This window comes from Globicephala melas, chromosome 14, assembly GCF_963455315.2.
Source record: "Globicephala melas chromosome 14, mGloMel1.2, whole genome shotgun sequence".
Classification (NCBI taxonomy): Eukaryota; Metazoa; Chordata; class Mammalia; order Artiodactyla; family Delphinidae; genus Globicephala; species Globicephala melas.
This window is the reverse complement of record NC_083327.1, coordinates 39,260,207-39,281,721: the sequence shown is the minus strand read 5'-3', so window position 1 is coordinate 39,281,721 and position 21,515 is coordinate 39,260,207. Positions and strand designations below refer to the sequence as shown.

Genomic DNA, 21,515 nt, shown 5'->3' with positions numbered 1-21,515 from the left:
CTATGAAGCTATTCCTAGTAGAAATGGACCCCTCAGATTGTCAGCTCCCTCTCAGGAAGGAAAACACTGAATGGGTAACTGGGATTCCTGAGAATCGGTTAAAGAGCCATGGGCAAGACCAGGTGCTAAGTTCATACTTGCTGACTTTTAAATCAACAGAGGTTTTTGTTTTTACTTCTAGTTTTAAAAGACTAATTTTAGAAATATAACCAAAATTCAGTTAACATGAAATATTTACTAAAATGTCTGCAAACCTGTAATTTAAAGGCAAAACACACATTTCTCCTTCGGTAAAAACAGGTCCCTGGTGGTTTAACAACAAACCCAGTTTAACCTGCTGTATCAATTGATGCCAGCCAAGTCAAAATTTTTCAGGGAAATTTCTAAGATATTCCTTAATTATGTTAATTACTAACTTAAATCAATAAGTGTAATCATTGCCATTATTCAGCTAAAATATTTTCCCACTATAGTACTGTAAGTTTTCACTGTCGACATCATTATTGCTTAAAATTTTAAGTGGTCTATTTCAGAATAAAATATTCAAAAGTAAGAGATTTTCAGGTTTAATAATTATCAAGTATATGGTGCGTACTTGAACAAGAGAAAGGCTTTGGTCAGGAATTTCTACAGCAGCAGTTGGAAAATCATTTTACAATGGATGACCGTATACTCACTAGCTCAGCGAGAGATGCTCATGTGACTAAGTATTTCAATCAAAGTAAGTTCTTAAGAGATGGAAATAGTCGAATCGTAGTGTAAACTAACATCAGCAAAAATGATGCATTAGAATGTAGGATGACCAGTAGAGATAAAAGCTAAGAGCTGAAATTAAATGCCCTGGAATGTTGGATGCCAGCACTGCATCCCATGATTCAGATCCCAAATGGTCTGTGGCAAAGACAGAACAAAGAATTCAATCTAATACTAAATTAATTCTGTCTGGGATCTGAAAGGTTAATTGTCAAACATTCTTAGAGCAGCCTTTTATAACAATATGAACATGAATTATCCTTAATTAAAGTCTACATATATTACAAAATAGCACAAACTCTTGCTAAATTTCCCTCCAAGTGTTGCAATGTGTCTAGAAACTCTAAGTTCTTTCCAAATGCAATGCTAATGCAGTCATATTATTCCAATAGGAATATTCTTACCTCATCTACTTCTAAAACTGGATAAATTTGAGTGATGCCAAAAGGAAGAGAGAATACAGATTACGGGTTATTTGATTACCCTGACTAATGATTTCTCCCTCTGGGGCTTGTCTGGCATTTTCCTACCCAGGGCTTTTTGCATCCTGGTGGTTTTCTGTTAGGAACTCAGGAATATCTCTGCTTCTAACCGCAGTTTCCCCAAGGTCAATCAGTTTTTTGTCACTTAGAAAAAAAATCATTAATTTCCCTCAGGGCCCTGCACCCAGTGGTGGGTAAGGCAGAAATGCCACTGGGCAACAAGCAGAGTCTAAACAACAGTAAGAACTATAACCAAGTTACAGTCTCCAACAAATGGGGGACCTGAGCTGGAAACAAAACTGTATCTTTTCTAAAATGGTGTGTGTTGGGGAGGTGTATGTGCTTATTGAATTTTCAGATACTATTGTATATGCCTATATATTTTGAGGTGGGAGGTGTTAAATAGAGCCCTTAGTGGTTTTTGTCTGTTTGGCTGGTTGACTTTAAAAAATCTGACTTCTGACCTTTAATAATTAGGAGCTTCCTTTGACTAGGAGTTCCAAAAGTGAACATATTGTTTTTTATGAAATGATAGGCACCGGTGGAAAACAGAAATGATGCTGAGAAAATTACATGTAACATACAAAAATTAAAGTGTTTGCTTAGATTTATAAGCTAGCATGTCAGCTTCTGCTGGCATTTAGCTCCTATAGCCTGTTATGCAAAATGAGCTCTCCTCTGAGGAAAAGAGGGACAACTTAATGTGGTATGTTTTATCCACTTTACTGGAAAAGACCTTTCTTTCCCAGTGTTCTTGTACAGGGGAATTTTCTGAGACTTTAAAGAAATGGCTACCGGATTGAGTTCTGAAGCTGATGGAAAGCAGTAACAGTGTCAGGATGCCGACTGTAATGCCATCATCTACTTAAATGGTCTTTTTTTCCACTTTTCCCACCCCCAAGTCATGGTTCAAGCCCTTTATATAGACATACATATTTCTTTCCTTTCCCTCCCTGACTTCCTGAGTCTGAAATGTACACTTATGTCCACAGGAGATGAACTGTGAAGATAAGATGGCCAAACTACCTCACATAGGGTTATGGCTCAGTCACTATAATATTTCCTTTTTATTTTCATTTCTTCCACAGCCATGTGGAAGACCTTCCTTCTAATGTTTTTGTGGTGTAGAGAGTTGATCCTTCAATATTATTCTTGGAGGAGTGGCAAGAAAAGGGTGGCAATAATTACCTGTTTGACTAAGGTATAATCTGATCTTTGGGATGATTCATATGTTTTTAAGCCTGAAAATTAACTGATGCCAAAATAACTATTTGAGTATAGTACCTATAGGAAAATTGGTGCCCATCATTAATTCTTTTCACTCTATTGATTTCTGCCATCATTTGTTAGTAAAAAGTTTAGGCCTTTTGGCAATGTAGACAATACTTCTCTGGCTAGCCTGCTTTTTCTAAATCATCTTTTCATTAATTTCAAATAATAAATAGTACTACTACTACTACTACTACTATAACCCAGTCTAAGAACTCATCAAACTTTGTTGGGTGACTGACCCAATCCTTTGGCTACAATCTTTTAAAACGAAAATAAAAAATATCTTCTAGTCTCCACCTCACCTGCAGAGTGATACTTTATCATAGCTATTTTATCATAGCTATTTTTTCTGCATTTGAACAGCATGATATACTTTGCAAAGCACTTTCATTTATATTGTCTGGCTGTGACCTCACAACCATTCTGTTACGAACAGAACATTTCTTTTGTTCAACAAACATTTACTAGATACCTACTATGTGGAAGATATATATACAACTCCCTACTTCCTTTTGCCACCTGAACATCTATTAAGAATGGCAAAGTTTCAATGCCCTTAACCAAGATCCTGATCTTCCCAATAAACCTGCTCCAACCACATCTTAGATGATGGCAACACCAAACTTTCAGATACTCAGGCCAAAACTTTGGAATCAACCCTGACTTCTCTCTTTCTCTCATATTCTACATCCTAACTGCCTGGAAATCATAGCGGCTGTACCTTCAAAATATATCCAGAACTTGACCATTTCTCATCTTGCTGTCTTCCCAGATGCACTGTCTCTAGTTTGATCAATGTAATAGCCTCCTAACGAATCTCTGCTTAGCCCTTCAGTCTATTCCCAATACAGCAGCACAAGTGTTAAAATGTAAGTTAAATCACATCACTCTCTGGCTCAAAACTCTCCAAGGGCTTCCCTTCTCACTCAAAGTCCTCAAAGTGATCCATAAGGCTCTGCATAACCTGTTCCACTCTTCCAATCTCTCTAACCTCATTTCCTAACAATTTCCCCCTCATTCACTCTAGCTGCACTAAGCTCTTTGCTGTTCCTGCAACACTGCTGGACATGGTTCTGCCTCAGAGCCTTCGCATTGGCTCTCTCCTCTGCCTGGCACTCTTCTCTCAGTCAGTCACATGGTTTGCTTCCTGATTTCCTTCAGGTCTTTACTCAGATAGTACCTTCTCAGTAAGGCCTTCCCTGATCACCCTACTTACACCTGGCAATATCCCATCACCAACTCTCTATCCCCTTTTCCTTCTTAATTTTTCTCCACAGCTTCTACCACCATCTTCACCAGTCCACAAAGCCTAGGTTATTCTGTGATAAACAACCCCAAAGCTCAGTAGCCAATACTTAAAATTAATGTATCACTCAGGCAGAGCCCACTGCAGGATGAGTTGCTTTCTAGGCCTCTCTCTTCTAGCAGTGACCCAGGGATCCAGGATGTTTCTGTTTTGTGGCTTGACATGCTGGAGCGTCATGGATTGGCTCTTACATGCTTTGGACTGGAAGTGACACATCTCATTTCTGCTCACAGCCCTCTGGCGCCTCCCAACTGCAAGGGCCTAGGATGTCTGGAGAAGCTTTGGTGCCAAACCATTAGGCATTCTATATATGTTTCTTACTTATTTATTTAATGTCTTTTTCCATTAAATAGTTCCATGATGGCAAGGATTTGTGACAGTTTGGTTTACTGCTGTATCCCTAGTGCCTAGTATATTTATTGGTCAGAACATTTGTGGGGTGAATGAATGGGAGGATGAATGAATGACAGGCTCATAGCCTGTGGGAGTAGATAAGCCAACAGTTTTAGAATGAGCCAAGTGCTGTAATGTAGGTAGACAAGTCATAGGGAGAAGCACTCAGCTCTGCAGAGAGATGTAAGAAAGACTTCTCAGAGAGGTAATGTTTGGATGGACTTGAATAGAGCAGGCCTTTATCAAGGAAAGAGGAGGTGAGGGACAGAAGGGCCATTATGCACAAGACCCAGAGGCATGAACAGCTCTGCCCATTCAGAGGAAGGCCAGGCCCAGCTCTGTAAGAATGAAGGTATAGGGACAGTGGGGGGAAATGAGGTCTGAAAGGTTGGCAGGGGCCAGCTTGCACCCAGCCTTGTAAACTTCACCAAGGAGCCTGAACTTTATCTTGTGAGAAACAGAAAATTCATAAAGACTTCAAGCAAGGGAATAAATGTGATTATGTTTGGGCAAAGATCTGGAGGAATTTATAAAACAATGAGGAGTGCCATTTTCTTATTTAAAATTCTGTTCCTCACCAACCTTGGAATTAGTCCCACATCCTGAGGAGAGCCTAGCCTTTCATGGTCCGCTTTTTTCTGCAGCCTCATCTCCCACTACTTGCTCACAACAGTCTCTGCTACCAGCATGTCAAGTCCAGGCAGATCCTGAACACACTATGAGGTGTCAGGCCTATGTGTCTGAAGAGACATGCTCAAGGTCAAACAGCCAGGAGAAGCCTGCTGCCTCTCATTCTGGGGCCCTTTCTACCCTGCCACATGCTTAAAGGAGGCACATGGCAAAGTGTCCATGACAGGTTGTAGGGGCTTTCCTTTTCTGGTATTATCACTGAGCAAACACATGGCCCCAGACTTTCTTCATGGGATCAAACACACTGGGCCCAGGGAAGAGGGTCTCCATCTCAGGGGCTTCTTCGATGTTAGCTCCCCTGGCTGGTAAGCCCAGCGATCTTGCTCCCAGTAGCCTCAGCCCTGGCCTGGTGAGATCAACCCAACATATTAGCATCTGTTCCTTCCATCTTCTACATGGGAAAGAATCACATAGTTATTCTGGACATTCTAGATTAAATGCTGACATGGCCACATACATGGAGTGCAGTAAACCACATGGTCCTATTAAAGACCCTGAAAGAGGCTACTTCCTTGAGTTTCTCACACTGAAGTAGTAGCTGCTGGCAGCTTCTTAAGGGTGATGTTATTCCTATCATTTATGAGAGCATAGGGAAGAAAAACTGTATTACCCTTGAGAAGCTCCTCCTACAATTAATGGGACAGGATAGGATTTGTCTCCCCTCTCCTCCTTCATTTTCGCCCCACCCCATCACAGAACAAACAAACTGGGAGATGGGCTCAGTGGTAAGAAAGATCTTTTTTTAATCTACAGCTGTGATATAAGACAGGCTGGATATCAGCAACAGAAAGATGTGTTTGTTTTATGGGTGTGTTTGTTTCCAAAGTGTCTTAACCCTCCTCTCCAGCTCCACTGTGGAACATACTAACTGGACTTGACAAACCATGAACTAGGATCAAGGGAAGAGGGCAGAGGGGTAAAAAGGGAAGTCTGTGTATGGTGAGGAGATGGGAGGGGGGGAATCATTAGGGAAGGAGACCAAAAAGAGGAGTCTCCCAGATACTGAGTGAAAGTTGGACTCGAGGTGACTAGGTAGGAAAAATAAGGAAATGTTTTCCAATATCTAGAGCTGAACTGTTCAATACAGTAGGCTCTAATCACATGTGGCTATGGAGCACTTGAAACGTGGCTTGTCTGAATTGAGATGTGCTGTACATATAAGGTACACACTAGATTTTGAAGATTTAGTATGAAAAAATATATATCTCATCAATGATTTCTTTATATTGATTACATGTTAGAATGATATTTTGGATACATTGGGTTAAATAGATTACATTATTAAAATTAATTTCATGTTTCTTTATACTTTTTATAATGTGGCTACTAGAAATTTTAAAATTATACCTGTGGTTTGTGTTATATTTCTACTGGACAGCACTGCTGCAGACTGCATATTAACAATATTTGATAATAAGATTTCATACCCTTATAAGACATGACAATCATAAGTCAGGGGTCATACAAGCTTAAAATATGACTTATTTAGCAGCTAAATAGATTTTATTTTTCACATTTGTCAAGTTGTTATCTTTTAAGAAGATAAAATCCATATTAAACCCCACCTTCAGGAATAAACCTTCTAGAGATTGAGATGAAAATATTGCAAGAGTGTCTACGACATTTCAAGAAAATGTATGCATTTTCAACTTTAGTCCCAAAGAAAGGGATTTAATATGAATCTTTTAGACTATAGAAAAACATATTCAAGAGATAGTAAAAGCACCAAGGGACAAGTAGGTTTTGGGAGGGATAGATTTTTCCCTGTTTCAAATTTTTTCTACATTTGTTTTTTAACCTATTTTTTTAAATTGGGGTTTAGAGAACAGGAAAGAGGCAAAAAAAAAAGTACCTCTAGCAATGTCAAGGAGGGTCTTACAAGAGTTTCTCTGTAAGGACGTGGTTCTCAGGATAACAGAAAGGGCCCCTCTTGCTCTGTTCACTATCAAGTGGACAAACCAGCAGCTGAAATGCCTTCCTTCCTTCCTATTGTGGTTTCCAGGGCTGAGTGTTCCCTGCCCATGTCCTGCTCTCAAGTGGACACTGCCTTTTATTGTGGGTTAAAAAGTCATTTCCCTTTTCAACACCATTTTTCAGAAAAGCTATTTCCCTAGAAACTCCCACCTGTTACTTCATCATGTTAACTGATTCCAGGTGTTAAGAAGAAGGTGGCTTGAGAGATGAGATAATCATGGAAGAAAAAATTGTGGCAGAATCCTCACCTTGTGCTCGGCAGATGTCCCATGGGCATAGTGGTGAGCGCTTAGGCCTTGCGAGGTGCCCACGCCTCCTTTTGCCACATTTACCCAGAAACTATCTTCTGAGGTGGGGACCAGACTCCCTGCAACCAAGGTAAGGCCTGAAGTGTTGATCGTCAGTGTTCCCTCAACAGATCTAAAACAGTTCAGAATTCCTAAGCAGATGTGCTGAAACAAAGAAAGAACAGGGTCATGACCCTGCCTTTGCTGGCCCACCCTACAGAGTGAAACTCACTGGGGCCCCAGAAGTTGGCAGGTCAACCCTACTGCTGGAAAAGGAACACACCACCCCACAAAAGGCCTGGTTTCATGGAAGAATCAGAACAAAGAACAAAGTGTAAAAATGCATTACTACCAGAGTAGCAGGAAAGCCCCCTTTCCAGACAACCAAGCAATTCAGATACATGCAAGGCCATCCGCATACCTGCAGCTCCCTGATCCTCAGGTGGCGCAGATACAGAAAGGACAAGTAGGTCCCCCTCATCAGGACAGGATCTCTATCAATGGGCCCAGTCCCATCATCCAAGCCCAGCAGTTGTAGGGCCACTGCATAACTGTACCTTTAGCAGGCAGGAAAAACAGAACAAATGCCTTTCTCCTCAAAGTGGTTCAAAAAATTCACATATACCATACTGAAGTCATTTTATTTAACTTCACAATAGCCACTTTTTAACAATGCCCTGGAAGGAAAATAATGGCTCTATATGTATAAATTCAAAAAGAAATTTCTCTTAGCAATCACTCTCATTAAAAATTCAGTCCTAGGGTGAAACATTAGTTATCTGGTCTGCTGTAACACTCTTGCTTTTATTTCAGCTTCAAATATTTTTGAGTTAATATGTAACCTACATATTAATCAGTCACTCAATTTTCTCCACAGTGTTTGTTCCATTTCCTTGAGTCACCAATAAATGATTTAATTTGACCCTGTTTCTTTCTTCTGCTTGACAGGCTCATTAGCACACTGGCTAAGACTTATTTGTGCTGGGTCATTTTCATCTCGTTCCACTGAAAGATCATCTTCCTTCATGTTTTCATTCTAGCAAAAAAGTAGCATTAGTTGAATTACATGAACATTCACAATATTATTAACAAAATCAAAGTTGGGTCATCACAAAATTAAATCTCATGATCCAAGGCACATTTAGATGAACAAGGAGAACAGCCTTATGATCCATTTCAACCTGACCTATGAAAATCTGGATTTCTACAATAAATTAGAGGTCGCTGTTTTTACTATGATTCATCTTATGAAAAGTGGACACACATATTTGTAGATGTTTGGAACCTCGAACCTCTCTAATCTAGTCTTGTCCCAGGCTGAGGGAGATCAGTGAATTAAACTCCTCTACTTTTTAGCTATATGATTTAATCATCTAAAGTCTTGATCCTGTTTTCACGTTTGTAAAATAGCATGAAATTGAAAAATAAGTTGCTGTGAGAATTAAATGTTAGAATGTGGGTAAAGCTCAGTGACTGGTACCTCATAGGTGTTCAGTATATGCCAGTTCTCTCCTGGCCAGGGATGGCAGTAGTCAGTCAGCCCTGTAGGATCTACAAGAATCTGTGGTTTACACTTATTTCCATAGACATCTTTCCTAATGTTGAGAACGATGAGGTCATGTACCCAGGGCCTTAAGGAAAACTGTGAGGAAGGTGATATTGACCTATGGTCCTACCCCTGCCCTCTGGGCAGCCCCTTTCTTAGTTGCCCTCTCTGCCTGAACCTGGGCATATACCCCATTCTCATAAGATGTGCTCTTTCATAGTGGCACTGATCCTCATGAAAACACTGATTGTCAATGGCTTAGCTGGGTTACTTGTATTCTAACAGTGGTTCTCAGAATTCCAGCAAGTCCTTATGGTAGAAACTGTTGGCTGTTCCCCAATATCCATTCTCCTCTTCTCCCACAGTACTTGAATATGTAGCTTGGCACATGGCCACCCAGATAAAGATGACTTTTCCCAGCTTCTCTTGCAGCTAGGCGTAGCTATGTGACTAAGTTCTGGCCAATGGAATGAAAGTAAAAATGCCATGTGGCAGCTTCTGGGAATCACCCTCAAGTGGCAGCTTCCCCATTCCCATTTTCCGTTCCGCTGCTTAGCACATGAATGTGACAGCTGGAGCTCCATCTCAGACCAAGTGTTGATCTCAGGTATGGAGGCCACATTTGTTGGAACTTCAGGATGGAAGTAGCATGGGCCCCTGAGGACTCCATGAAGCAGTCATCACATCAGCTCTGTACTTCCTACCCCTGGATATTAATATGAGGGAAAAATAGAGAAATTTCCATCTCCTTTAATCCTCTGTTATTTTGTTTTTAACTACGACCGACACACAAACCTAATCTTAACTAATAAAGTCCCCAGGACTCTAAAGATAGACTACCAGTTTTTATGACAGGCAGTGGGGAAGAAAACTTTGGACAGGGATATTGGGAAGAGACAGTGAAAGAGAAAGTTGTCTAACTGGGTATCTCTAAATGGCTTCCCATTCTGCCTGTGGGCAGAGGTAGCTCCTGTCTGTTCCAGGTAAGTATGTACATCAGTGTATTTCTGTGTAAACATCCCACAACCCAAGGACTGGAGAGGACCCTAGGAGGTGACATGGTGCACTCCTGTTCCTTAATATAGGAACACAGGATCATCATCTCTCTGTTATTTAAAATAAAAAAAAATTCATAGGAAATCCATGAGGGGGGTTGAATTTTGATAGTTTCTATTTGACCCAGAATATTGGGTGAGAGGGGCTCTACCAAAGCCTTTTACCTCTGGGACTTATATTGCTCTTGTGTTCAGCATTGCCTGATATGGCTCCAGACGGAAGCCTAGGAGTCACAGCTTTTCTCTGTGGGGTTGTGACTTTTTCAGCTGCTTCTAAAATTACCCAGAATTACACAGGAAGGAATAGGAAGTGATGTCAAGTTACAGTGAAAGAAACTTTGAAGGAATGACTGAACAAACCACAAAAATACTGTTGGACCGGCAGATTGCCAGGAAGAAAGGAAGCGGGCACAGCAGGCTAGGGTGAGTAAAGATAGACAGCCCAGCATCCTCCCGGAAAAGCGAACCAGCCACAGCCCACAGAAGCAAACTGCTTAGGAAATGCCGTAAGTCCATGAGTGTATTCCCCTAAGAGAACTGGACACAGCGTAGTTAAGCAGAGGGCTAATGAGAAACCAGAATGTCAATACCACCTGTGTTCATTCTCTCTTCCTGGGTAGGTTAATTCTTTGACATTTACACTGCCTTGTGGCTGGGTCTTTGAAACCAGAATGGCTGAGTTCATGTTTTTTGACAGTTCAGGGATTTCCACTGATTGCCAATCTCATTTTCTCCCGGAAAATTGGCAGGGGCAGTGGAGTGGGAGGTAGAGTGGAGGGAATAATTAGGGGAAAAGTAAGCCTATTATGTATTTCCCACCTGCCCAAATGTCTCTACGGTTTACTTGTGTATACCCACAAAGTAAAAAGACTAGAAGGATATATACCAAATGTTAACAATACTGTTGTTATATTTGGGTGATAGAATAATGGGTGATTTTTATATTCTCCCTTGAACTTTTCTATATTTCCCGAATTTTCTGTGATAAATACATGTCACTATTGTCATCAGAAAATGTTTGTTTTTAAAATGTCCTATTGAACTTAATGACGAAAGCCAGGAAAAAGGTGTTTCATGTTTCCCTAAACTTCCTGTACATTGGAGCTACCACATACAACACCACTTTTGTGAGAGCACGCCACGTACTCACTATATTGCATTATCGCTGGAGATGGAGGGGGGCAGGAACACAGATGGGGAAAACGGCTGTCCCCTTCTTCCCTCCTTCGTGTGGCCAGTGAGAAGAAGCAGAAGAGACAAAGGATGCAGTGTTTTCTGCCACTTCACCACTCCATAAAGTTAAAGAACAGCGACCAACGTAAACTGTAGCTTTAGAAATATGATGGTCGATAGCAGTATTTAATGTCTGTACATAGCCATTTTAATAATCAGGTGTTTTTGAGAAGAATGGAATTGGACACAGTAATAGAATTACAGGTCTGGGAGTATCTACGCAGGGGTAGCTGGTCCTTCTTCTGATCAGGACTATAGTTAAATTATCTTAAGTTTTCTTCAAAAGAATATTCCAAAATGCAGTCCATCTGGATCAGAATTAACTCTTTCTAGTTATACATCGTTGTCAATTAACAAGGACATGAAAATCTGACCTTTCTTATCTCCCAAACCCAGATCTTTAAGTGTATGTGGAATTAGAATTGTGTTTAAAGAAAAGCCTTCAATGCTAATAGTAAATACAAAACATTTTAAAACTCTCTGAAGAAAGGTTACTGGCCAACAGTATTTACTAAGAATTTTTCAGAAACTGTTCTGAAGTTGCACTACATTTAGTGTCTGTATTCTCTCAGAGCTGTCAAAATGAACAGTCCTCTGAGGTTTGCCTTCCTTCATGCAGAAGGCCCTTAAGAAAGTTATTTTTCATAGGGTATTGGTGTTCAGAATCAGGATGCTGCCCAGCATACACGTGCTAAAATTCATACTTGACTGCTATGTGCTTGCAAAATAGTAACAGAGCTTTAAAATTCATATCCACATTCCTGTGACTCCTCCCAGTTGCCACCTTTTCCTTAATCCTAATCTCATCTGACTAGTATTCAACATTCAGAATGGCAACACACTACTATTGGTGCTCTGATACTGCATAAAGCGCTTGACCAAAGCAGAAATACTGGAGGAGGTCACAAAGTAACACCCACAGGAAAATGTGAAGGAAGGTAGAAAACTATTGGTTGTTGCCTCAGGGTTTCCTTCTTAAACCCTGGGCTATTTTCTGTTCCCTACTTGGATAGCTCTTCTCCAGGTTGTGTGCATGGCTGACTCCTTGTTCATCAAATTTCAGCTCAGATACCCCCCACTCTGAAAGATCTTGGCTGACCTCTCTATCAGAGGATGTTCCTCTCTACCCCACTGCCCTCTACTTCTTGGTTTTCTGCATGGCACCCACACATTAGAGATGTAGATTTACTTCTTTGTTACTCGTTTATTGCATGTTTCTTTCCTTAAGCCCAGCACAATTCATGGCACAAAAGGTAGTACCCATGCAATTATCACTGAATGAATGAATGGGAAACTGGAAAACTTGTATGACACTAATATGTAGGGTAATCTGTGTGTGTGTGTATGTTATGTTTCTCCCCATGCTCCACCTCTAGGAACTATAGATATTCTAAGTCTCTTTAGGGTCTATTTACCATAAATCAGCTTGAAAATACAGTGTTCACATTTTTCTCCCTTTGGTCAATTCCAAGAACAACTAGCCAGTAACTAGCCAGAGGAAGTGGTATTCTTTCCTTCCTTCCCTCCTCCCTCCTCCTTTTACCACTATCGGCCCCCAGGAGGTTAGTTCCCCCTACTCTCATAGCCAAGGAAGAAAACAGATTTGTGGTGATGGCTCTCAGATGTTAATACCAGAACTTCCCAGGTAATTTCATCAGCATCATTGACTGTCAGGATCCTAGGAGCAGAGGTCTTGTTCAGAGATACCTGGGCTCACTCTGCCTTCACTCTCCTCATTTCTTCCCTATTCCCTGTGTCCTCCCCCACAAGTTTGGTTCAAGAAGCAGAAGAGTCAGATGTTTTTAAATTTCCCCTTGTTAGTAGAAGGTCTTCTTGAATGCTGACATATACCTCAGTGCGAAACAGCAATGGACTAGGAAAAATGTGGCTGTTTTCTCAACTCTGGCAGGATATTAGCTGAGGAGCGGGTATCACTGGTAGCTGCATACCCTGTCAGGGAATTCAGGGGCCAGGGAAAGCCATGCTATGATATGCTGCATCTCCTCCTGGTCTGTGTGGCCAACTCATTTTTCATTAGATTCTCTAGATTTTTGTCTACACAGATTAAAAAGGTATAGAAGGGGTGTGTGTGTGTGTGTGTGTGTGTGCGCGTGCATGTGTGTACACAGAGGCATGCTTCCAGCATGTGTTTGCTTACAGCCAGTCTGTAACTCACTAGATGCATTTCAGGCTTCACTTTCCCCCATACCCACCCCGGGATGGTGGACCATGACAGTGCTTCTTTCTCTAGCATTTTACTAAAATTCTCCATACCTGTGACTTTATGTGTGATTTTTAGTCACTCTACAATTATCTTTAGGGGTGAAAGTAATAGAACTATTAGGCAGAATGGGCTCACTACAAATTCATGCCCTCTTACTTCGACTGGGCTCTCTGAGCTACATCGTCATATTCTTTTCTTGCTGGTGGTCCTGTGGCCTTCCCCCCACAGCGATACCCCTCCTCATGTGCCACTCATACCTTCTACCTCACTAATTCAGACCTCCTCCTCCTCTCTCTCTGAGACAGCCGGGGCCATTCACAAGCTCCAGCATCTTATCTTTTGCACCTGAAAATTCTATGTACCTCATTCACCTCAAGGGAAATGATGCCATTCTCCTTTTCTCAAAATTACTCCTCCACCTGGTTTCTTCATCCCATACCCTCTTCTTTCCCCAGGGTCACCTGTTTCTCAGATTTACCCTTTCATGTCTTCCATCTCTTCTCCACTGCTCCTTCCTCTCAGACTATAAACATACCAGGTCTTCCCATCTTCAATAAGCAAATGAAACAAAACTCTTCCCTTAGAGCAACAAATGAATAATAGCCAATTATAGTTTCAAAAATCTTATAGTTCCATTGTAAGGATAAGTACCCACTAGCTTTGTGTAGAAACATCCTTTCATTGCCAAACTCCATGCCTATCCTATGTAGCAGCTACCTAACTGGCTGCCCTGCCTCCAATCTCTCCCTTTTTCAATCCAACTAATAGCCTGCTACCACATTAATCTTCCTAAAATACAGGTTTGTATATATATCACTTCCCTTATAGGATTAAGCACAAATTTCCTTAGTCTGGAATTCTGGGCATTCACAAGATGCCCCTACCCGCCCCCCCACCCCCCAAAAAAACTTCTCTTCACTCTATTTCCACGTGACTCTTCCACTCAACCTAACTGAGCTTGAACACTCCATATACCGTATCTCCTCTGCACTGTGGTTCATGCTTCCCTCCTGAAATAGGCTCCCCACTTCCCTCTCTACTACCACTTCCCTAAGCCCTATGCTTCCTTCAAGCCCAGCTCAATTTTCTCCTCCTTCAAGAGACTTCCCCCAATAGAACCAACCCTGTGAAGATCACTTTCTCTCTAAATACAATATTTAACATCTGTCCAACTCATCTAGTGTTCAGCACTAGACTGTGCAACTTTGCATTGGTATTTACTGGTTGAGTATAAGTCCCGGCAGCAAGAACATCTTGTATTACACCTCTTTACATCCCTCTTTCAAATTATCATTTAATACTTTTTATAATGAAAACAAACCCAGCTAGGTATACAGCTTTTAGGGGAGGATCTCTAAAAAAACTACCAAAGTAAATTTCTAAGGTCTACACACAGGTGGTGAGTTGAACAGAAAGGCGTATTGGTTATTTCTTCCTGTTGTACCTGGTAGAGGTTGATGTTGCTATAAATAGTCTCCCAGATTTGGTCATAGTTGCCCTGATGCAAACCCTGGGAAGCCACAAATGTTGGATGAGACGAAGCCAGCGAGACTGTTTTTGCAGCATGATCTTGGAGCACTTGCATTACTCTCTCAGGGTTGGAAATCTTGAGTAGAAGAGAGAGGAGAAGGGATGGTTGGGAGAAGGGTTATTCCCTACTTTTCAGCAAGAATCTGGTCATGTTCTCATGAATAAGAAAGAAGTCCCAGGTGGGACTTTATTCAATTAAAAAATAAAAGTAAACTCAAACATCATGATTCCCTTAGGCATGTTCCTCCATTCAACACTGTACCTATTCATATGTACACAGCAACTCATTTAAAATTCTGTGACAACCCCCTCAACACAACAGCAGGTGCACCCCCACACGTGTTGTGGCACCAGTGAAAAGATAAACACTCATCAGTTTTGGGTTTGTCTACTCCTAGGAAGCTGTGAGGAGATAGAGGAGGAGGCAGCTGGGTAGTGTGAGAAAAGCACAGGCTTTGTAAGGACACAGACCTGGGCTCATATTCCTGCTGGAATCCTGGCTTTTCATGCAAAGCAGGACAAGTCAACCTAACAAGAACGCTAGTGAGGTCTCTCCTAGGATTGCTGCAATAATGCCTGGCATGTAGTAAGTGCTGAATAAATGTTCCTTTTCCTCCTCTAGAGGTAAAAAAATCAAATAATAGTCCCAGAGCTGAACTTCTACTTCAACGATACACATATTAATATATTTCAATTATTTTAATACCACAAAGAACCTCAAAGATAATTTAGTCCAATCCCCATCAAAATCCCAGTGGCATTTTTGTTGAAGTAGAAAAATTCATCCTAAAATGCATATGGAATCTCAAGGGACCCCAAATAGCAAAAATAATTTTGAAAAAGAAGAACAAAGTTGGAGGACTCACACTTCCTGATTTCAAAACATATTACAAAGCTACATTAATCAAAATGGTGTGGTACTGGCATACACTAGACATATAGACCAATGGAATAAAATAGCGAGCCTAGAAATAAACCCTTGAGTGTATAATCAAATGATCTTAGTAAGGGTGCCAAGACCACTCAAAAGAGAAGGGGACAGTCTCTTCAACAAATGGTTCTGGGGAAAAACTGGATAGCCACATACAAAATAATGAAGTTGGATCCTTATCTTATACCATATACAAAAGTTAACTGAAAATGGATTAAAGATCTAAACATAAGACCTAAAACTTTATAAAACTCTTAGAAGAAAACAGGGGAAATTTTTCATGATATTGAACTTGGCAATGATTTCTTGGATATGACACAAAAAGAACAGTCAAAAAAAAAAAATCAGGGACTTCCCTGGTGGTCCAGTGGTTAAGACTTTGCCTTCCAATACAGGGGTGCAGGTTCGATCCCTGGTCAGGGAGCTAAGATCCCACATGCCTCGTGGCCAAAAAACCAAAACAGCAGCAATATTGTAACAAATTCAATAAAGACTTTAAAAATCGTCCACATCACACACACACAAAAATCTTAAAAAAAAAATCAAACATAGACAAACATGACTACATCAAACTTAAAAAATTCTGAAGGACAAAATTAACAGAGTGAAAAGGCAACCTACAGAATAGGAGAATATATTTGCAAATAATATATCTGATAAGGGGTTAATATCCAGAATATATGAAGAACTCCTACAACTCAACAATTTAAAAATCAAATAACCCAATTAAAAAATGGGCAAAGAATTTCAAAAGACAGTTCTCCAAATATGATATACAAATGACCAACAAGCATATGGAAAAAGGCTCAAAATCACTAATCATTAGAGAAATGAAAAGCAAAACCACAGTGAAACATCACCTCATATCTATTAAGATGACTAATGTAAAAAAAAGAGAAAGAAAGAAAATAACAACTGTTAATGAGAATACAGAGAAGTTGAACCCTTTTGCACTATTGGTGGGATTGTAAAATGCTGCAACTACTATGGAAAATACTATGGAGCTTCCTCAAAATAAATTAAAAACAGAATTATCTTACAATCCAGAAATTCCACTTCTGGGTACATATACAAAAGAACTGAAAGCAGGATCTCAAAGAGATATTTATACATCCATGTTCATAGTAGCATTATTCACAACAGCCATGATGCGAAAGCAACCCAAATGTCCAACAACAAATGAATAGATAAAATGTTGTGGATACATACAAAGAAATATTATTCAGCATTAAAAAGGAAGGAAATTCTGACATATCCTACAACATGGATGAACCTTGAGGACATTATGGTGGGTAAAATAAGCCGGTCACAAAAAGACAAATACTGTATACTTCCATAATATGTGGTACCTAGAGTAGTCAAACTCATAGAGACAGAAAATAGAATGGTGGTTGCTAGGATCTAGGGGGAGAGAGGAATGAGGAGTTACTGTTTAATGGGTAAAGAGTTACAGTTTGCCAGATGAAAAGAGTTCTGGAGAGGGATGGTGGTGATGGTTGTACAACAATATGAATTACTTAATACCACTGAACTGTACACTTAAAAATGGTTAAAATGGTAAATTTCATGTTTTGTGTATTTTACCACAATTTAAGGAAAGAGAAGGAAAAAAGGAAAAAAATAATATAAAGGGATCCCATGTAACCCTCACTCTGTTTCTCCCAATGTTAATATCTTGCAAAACTATAGTACAGTATCACAACCTGGATATTGACATTGATACAGTCAAGATATAGAACAGATTCATCACAAGGATCCTTCATGTTGCCCTTTTACAGTTACACTCCCTTCCCTTCCCCTCCAGTCTCTCCTTAACCCATAGAATCCATGAATCTGTTCTCTATTTCTATAATTTTGTCATTTCAAGAGTATTGTATAAATGGATTCATACAGTATTTATGGGATTTTTTTCACTCACACAGTTCTCTGGAGATTCATCCAGGTTCTTGAGTATCTCAGTAATTTGATCCTTTTTTATAGCTGATTGCTATTTCAGGGTATGGATGTACTTCAGTTTATTCACCCACTGAAGGACATCCAGATTGTTTGCAGTTTTTGGCTATTGTGAATAAAGCTGATATAAATGTTCATGAAAAACAAGGAAGAAGGAAATCTGGTCACATGCTACAACATGGATGAACTTTGAGGACATTCTGATAAGTGAAATAAGCCAGAACAAAAGGACAAATACTGTATGATCCTATGTATATGAGCTATCTAAGAGCAGTCAAATTCAGAAACAAAGTGGAATGTGGTTGACAGGGGCTAGGAGGAGGAGGAAATAGGGAGTTGTTTAGTAGGCAGAGAGTTTCAGCTTTGCAAGAGAAAAAGTTCTGGAGATCTATTTCACAACACTGTGAATATACTGAACACTAATGAACTGTACACTTAAAAATGGTTAAGATGATAAATTTTATGCTATGTGTTTTTTTTTTACCACAATAAAAATAAGGTAATTTGGGCTTCCCTGGTGGCGCAGTGGTTGAGAGTCCACCTGCCGATGCAGGGGACACGGGTTCATGCCCCGGTCCGGGAAGATCCCACATGTCGCGGAGTGGCTGGGCCTGTGAGCCATGGCCGCTAAGCCTGCGTGTCTGGAGCCTGTGCTCCACAATGAGAGAGGCCACAACAGTGAGGGGTCTGCATACCGCAAAAAAAAAAAAAAAGGTAATTTAGTCCAATATTTTGGTTTCACAGATGAGGAAACTAAAACTCAAAGAGGTTATGTGACTACAGCAATATCACACAGAGACTAAGTGTTAAAGCTGTACTAAAATCCAGCTGTTTTGACAATTGTTACTCTCTAGTGAAAGCTAACAGGATATAAAAGTTTGGCGATTAGATTAGAAAATTCCAAATATAGCCTTTGTAGTGAAACCATGACTAACATTTTTTAAAAGTGGAAAGAATTCAATTTTCTGAGAACAGAATTTTATCTACAGGGGATCATGGTTATTTTTTTACCTTCAAAAACTTTGCTTGGAGTTGCATTAATACATCTGTTCTCTGTTCTTTTAGTTTGGTCAAAAGCTTCTTTTGCCAAGGATCACATTTTGCCTTAATCTAGTGGACAAACATGTTCACACAAACTTACAATATAACAGAATGGTTTTCAGTAAAAGTTGCAAGCAAAGAGAATCAAGGACCTTCTGAAATGGGATCTGGCCTTTAGTGCTAGGAAGTGTGCTAGTGCATGTGAAGTCTTGGAAAGGGTCTGTGTGGCTTCACAGATCTGTGGAAGGAGATGGCAACAGCAGTTCCTGTTTGTACCTGGCCTATGAGATGCAGTAGCTCCATCTGGGATGACACAGCACTATCCACTGGCAGAAGGGACCCCAATTCCATCAGTGTTGGGCATTGCACTTAATTTATGGGGCAAGAGAAGTTTGTCCACAAAAACTCCTTGTGGCGGGACTTCCCTGATGGTCCAGTGGTTAAGACTCTGCGCTTCCAATGCAGGGGGCGTGGGTTCCATCCCTGGCTGGGGAACTAACATCCCACAAGCCTTGTAGCGCAGCCAAAAAAAAAAACCACAAAACCCCTTTTGGTTCCACATGTAAAACTTCACCTTTCATATTCACAAGTTGTATTTAAAAAATTAGTACCATGGCTGTAAATATCAATATATCAATATACTGACAACTCTCAAATTTAGATCTAGCTCTAAGCTCCAGCCTGTTATATCCAACTATCTCCTTGATATTTATACTTGAATGGCATGTGTAACAATCTAAAACAGAAAGCCTGGCTTCCCCTATACCAACCACCTATTTGCTCAAGTCCCAGATTTAGGAATAATCTGTGGTTTCTCTGCTTTCCTTCCATCCATCTTTATCACATAAGACTTTTCTTTCCTTCATGATACAGTTGATCCTCATTATTCATGGGTTTCGTATTTGTGGATTTGCCTACTCACTAAAACTTATTTGTAATCTCAAAATCTATTCAGAGCTTTCCTGGACAATCATGGACATGCACAGAATAGTGAAAAGCTTGAGTCACCCAACTCTGTATTTCCAGCTGAGGTCAAACAAGTTGACATTCCACCTTCTTGTTTCAGCTTATACTGTAAACAAGTGTCCTTTTTACGGTCTAGTTAGTGCCACATTTTAATATTTTTTGTGATTTTCGTTAGCTATTTCACTGTTTAAAATGGCCCCCAAGCATAGAGCTGAAGTGCTCCCTCGTGTTCCTAAGTATAGGAAGGCTGTGATGTGCCTTACAGAAGGAAATGTGTTCAAAAAGCTTCATTCAGGCATGAGTTATAGGCCATGAGTTTGATGTTAATGAATCAACAACATATATAAAATAAAGTGTCTTTAAACAGAAACACACAGTAACTAGTTATGTACTGATTATGTATGATGAACCTAACCCCATACTTCCCCTATGAGCTGTGGTTCAGGATTTAACTCAGTGTTTGTGGCAACTTTATAGAACATAACCACCCCAAATAATGAGAATCGACTGTATTTACCACTACCTCAAATCATCTCATTTAATCTGCTCACTTTCATATTATTGTGAATTGTGTATCTCCAGCACCAAGGGCCATGCCTGACACACAATATGTAGTCAATCAATAGTTTTTGACTAAAAAACTGGATTTACACAGCTCAATTATAACTTTGAGTGTTATTCTTTGTTCTTGCCAAGTAGCCAAGGTCACTAACAACAACAAAGGAGTTCTGACACAAAAGAGAGGGGCACAGGAGTATGTGGGAACTTCCAGAGAAGGCAGATCAGCCTGGCTAACTTCAACATAGACCCGAGGCAGGAAGGAGCTGGGAGATGCTGGCACACAAGGCCAGGTTCTCTGAGCTGCCTCTCCTGAGTCAGGTAGGCACCTACCCTTGCTCCTAGGGGACAGTTTGCTGAGGGCATTGAGGAGAGGGGATAATAGGGATCTGACAGACTTGATGCTGCCAGGTTGCCTGGCCTCCCTGGAGGACAATTTATGACACTGCTTACATCATTCACAGGTGACTGTCACCACAGGTCTCCTTACCTTTATAAAGGAAATCCAGTTGGCTCTCTTTTTCAAGGCCATACCAGGTCCTACCAAACCCAAATTCTCCACTTTAGCTATCTCAGCATCATAATCTGGAAATGTTTGCATTCTCTGTTGCTCCATGAAGATGTTTTGAAATTTTGGGGAAACCTAAACAGGATTGAGAAAAGAGAAGCGGAGCCCAGAAAAAAAAAGTCTCAGGTTGTAGGCAATTTCAGAAACAGGTATTGATTGCCTCTGAAACAGTCCTGGAGTCAAACTAATTCATAAAACATGATTTTATGACAGTAACAGGACCTTAAAGGTATATACCTAAGGGGCACATGTATTCAGTCAGCCCATTACCATAACTGTGTGTCGTGTTACTTGTTCCAAGTATCTGCTCTGAAGTTTAGAAATAATTTAATATATTTATTTATATGTATTTTGAGTTGGACCATAAGTGGGAAGTAAACTGTCCATCTTTGGAAACACATTCCCTTTTCCTGGCACCTGGTAAATGAGAAAATCTAAGGGTTAGATAAATCCTGCTCCTAGAAGCCTGACCAGGATATTGCTAGAGAGAAGGGTCCAGATGCTGGGGCCTGTTAAAAATCTTTAAGGTACCTCAGTCAAACCCCTCACATCTCAGTTCCAGACTGAGACAGACAGAAAGACAGGCAGAGAAAAGGACAAAGAGAGAGAGAGAGAGAGAGAGAGAGAGAGAACCTACCACAGTGCTGGCACACACTAGGGCCTCAACAAAGGTTTCTGGAATAAGTAAGTTCAGTGAGTCACAGAGCTAAAGATTCTTCCAGTTAATGCTGGTACCTCCCAGGCTGTGCTGTC

At 40.4% G+C, this 21,515-nt stretch overlaps 1 protein-coding gene across 1 annotated transcript in view; it reads right to left on the bottom strand.

Annotated features, from left to right (window-relative positions):
• The window catches only part of LOC115866882 (uncharacterized), a 117,233-nt gene that overhangs the window by 52,916 nt on the left and 42,802 nt on the right, over nt 1-21,515 (bottom strand). The window contains exons 7-11 of the mRNA XM_060283504.1: nt 20,685-20,837; nt 14,660-18,316; nt 8,004-8,193; nt 7,579-7,714; nt 7,119-7,322 (exon numbers count right to left, since the gene is read on the bottom strand). The gene's annotated coding sequence lies outside the window, so the exon portion shown is untranslated. The remainder of the gene's footprint in view (nt 1-7,118; nt 7,323-7,578; nt 7,715-8,003; nt 8,194-14,659; nt 18,317-20,684; nt 20,838-21,515) is intronic.